Source organism: Echinops telfairi, unplaced genomic scaffold (genome assembly GCF_000313985.2).
Source record: "Echinops telfairi isolate 266 unplaced genomic scaffold, ASM31398v2 ScPeMD7_53;HRSCAF=182, whole genome shotgun sequence".
Taxonomy (NCBI): domain Eukaryota; kingdom Metazoa; phylum Chordata; class Mammalia; order Afrosoricida; family Tenrecidae; genus Echinops; species Echinops telfairi.
Genome location: NW_022103951.1, coordinates 17,320,592 through 17,323,813, shown reverse-complemented (window position 1 = coordinate 17,323,813; position 3,222 = coordinate 17,320,592). Strand labels below are relative to the sequence as shown.

At 42.6% G+C, this 3,222-nt stretch overlaps 1 pseudogene; it reads left to right on the top strand.

The window, feature by feature from the left end:
- The first annotated feature begins 1,011 nt into the window (after positions 1 to 1,011).
- On the top strand, positions 1,012 to 1,120 carry LOC115869839 (annotated as a pseudogene).
- The last annotated feature ends 2,102 nt before the right edge of the window (positions 1,121 to 3,222 follow it).

Below are 3,222 nucleotides of genomic sequence, written 5' to 3'. Positions count from 1 at the left end.
ACCACTCTCTATTGCTAATATTTTCTTTTCCTCTGACGTCTGTGCTCAGCCTTTCAGTTCACGGTGGCGAGCGCTTAATACATGCACAGTGACTGATATTAGCAAGAGCTTTCAAGAAAAACCCGGGAAAATATCAAGGGGGAGGGGAAGTCCCCATCCAATGACTTTCGGAACGACTTGAACAAGAACTCTCCGCTCAAACAAAGCCTCCAGGGAGAGCGAGTACCCAAAATAACACAACACAAAATGAAAACAAAAACAGCTCAGCAACCCAAACCAAACCCAATTCCAGCGTCAGAGTGACACCAAAAGATGACGTACAACTGGCCGGTAGGGTTTCCACGGCTGTTATCCTTAAGATTTTTTTTTCAGCCTTCCCCCACCCCCCCACCCCTTTTTCCCCCCTAGTGGCTTCAAACTGGTAGCCTTTCTGTTGGAAGCTAAGTGCTGTTACTAAATCCCTGGGATTTCTTCGATCTATCACCGAGTCAAAACTCAGTGCCATCAAGTCGATTCTGACTCATAGCCACTCTATAGGACAGCAGAGAGCTGGTCCTGTGAGTTTCCCAGACTAACTCTTGACAGGAGTAGAAAGCCTTGTCTCTCTCCCACGGAGCCGCTGGTGGTTTCCAACTGCTGACCTTTCAGTTGGCAACCCTGTGCATCACCACTCCTCCACCAGGGCTTCTCAACATATCTCATCAAACCCAACTCCCTGCCATCGAGTCAATGGCAACTCACGGTGACCCAGGCAGGGCGGGGTAGAGCTGCCCCATGGAAGCTCCCAAGACTAACTCTCTCCGAGATTAAAAGGAAGCCCCGTCTTTCACAGGGTCGGTAAACACCAAGTCCTGCCAGCTCCCTGGTTTTGTCAAGCCTCTGAGCGAAGTATAGGTCTTACATTTATAAGTAGTTGGAAACCAAAAGACCGTTAAGAGGACCTCAAGAAGTTGGTGGCAAATGGAACGGAAAGATAAGTACACAAAATTCAACTTGTGGGAACCCCTGGCTATGGGCAACGAGACACCTGATTGGTGGTGGTGCTCTTATAGCACCCTTTGTTCATCCTAGCTTGGTGCCTAGATGGTGGCCAGAGCTGTTTCATGCCTAGGGCACATAAACCTGTGATGTCCGACTCTTCATTTCTGGGCAAAGATACTCAGCAGATGTTTTGTCGAATCCCATTCCAAGGTCCACACGTCTATAGAGCATTCCTGGATCAAGTCCGGTGGCTGCGGTGCAGTGGGTGTGGATATTCATAAGACTTTACTAGAAGGTGTGGTGACATGGGTTGCAATTGACTTTCAGAACTTTAATCCATGGGTTCAACTCCTGTCAGGAGTCAGAAATCATCTGTGTTGGTAGCCCATAGAGGTAGCTGTTCTCTGAGAAGCAATACTTGAAACCAGCAATCAGACTGAGTTCGTGACCTCTGCTAAATTGTCAGTATGATCTATCAGGGATTTAATGCTCTACTTTTCACCTGTAAACGGTGTGAATGGTATTTAACTCCAGATTATTGGGAGGAGTACAGCAAATCTGCCACAGTCATGGTTAATAAATGCTCTTGTAGTTCAGAAAAAATTCAACTTCTGGGGCCTGTGATACACATTATATTGGGGGCGCAGTCCTGCCCTCTTGCTTCTGAATGCTCTGAGGCAGCTTTGTAGCAGAGGTGGGATCTACGAAGACTCTGACCAACAACACAGTGATCTTTTAGAGAGTAAGACCACCACTCCTGATCTGGAAGACCAAAATCACACTATTTCTTTTGGTTTGGGGTGTTTGTTCTTAGTTACCCCCACTCCCGCCTTCCACCCCACCCCACCCCCACCTTTGACTTTCAGGGTCTCTGTCCTAGAGTTTTACCAAACCAAAGTGAAAACAGTTTCCACAGATGCACTGCCATATCATAATGATTGCATTTTCTTGAACCTTGCAGTAGGCAGAAGGTTGACCAGTGGTAGAATTCAGCTGGTTTGCACAGATTGGCAGGCCAGATTCATGATTTGTTGTTGATTTTGGTGAACCAGTTGTTAAGATGGTGCTTGCAATCAGGGTTCTCGCTAGGATGTGCAAATCACAAATTTACATTCCTTACTCTTTTTTAATATTCATCTGCTCAGCTGCGTATTCTAAGTGCATGCAGTAATGTTTATTCTGTCCATAGGTAAAAAAAAATTGATGGAACTATGCTCATCTTATTTATGTATTCATTTCATAAAACTCATACTTTAGATGAAATACTAAATTCTAATTGCATTTTCTTGTTCACTTCGGTAAACAAATAATGTAAACAGAAAAAGTGCCAAACAACCAGAGGATGATGAGCTGCAATTCTGTTCAGCTTTGTGTTAAGCCCCAAATCCCCATGATATATAATGAGTGAGTTATGTAATTCCTGGAAGGGTTCAAAGAGCCCAAATTACTGTCAGAACAATTGTTGCCAATTCAACACAAGTGAAAAGGGGTTTTTCAAAGATGAACATACTATGTTCAGAGAAGTCGTCTGCTTCTAATCAAACACGATGACTGTTGTCTAATTGGTCTACCTCTGAAGGCAAGAGATCCTACTCCTACAGTAAAAATATGGTTAAGATAAATCACACAGCTGATTGGTGCCCAGACAAAAGTGGAGAATATCACTGGTGCCCAGACAAAAGTGGAGAATATCGCCAGTGAGGGCGCCAATCAAGGAACAACATGGAAATATTTTAAATCACAGTTTTATTGTTTGTTGGCAGGTATTATTTAATATTTTTCATTAATAACTTTAAAACTCTTTCTTATAAAAATCTAGTTTTGTGTACCTCTTTTATTGTTCTTATTTAAGTATTAGCTGTATGAAATAATAGGCTAGCTTTTCATATATCTTTTTTTCTACTTAAAAAGACCATTAGGGTACCAAAGTGGTTGCTAAATTATTTGAATACCACCACCACTGTTTAAGTCAGGCCAAGTTCCAAATTGGACCTGGTGCTGTCTATCTCTGAGTTTTTAGAGAAACTGTTTTGTTCTTTCTAGAAGACTCAGGTAAATATATTTGAGATCTATTTTGTCTATAGAAAGCACCCTCCATCTCATTTCTTCCAAAACATGTACATATGCAAATATATTTATAAGAGGATGGGGAAATAGATCTATGTGCCTATATTTATAGGTTTAGTATTAAGGTAGCAGAAGGACATTGGGCCTCCACTCAAGTACTCCCTCAAAGCAAGA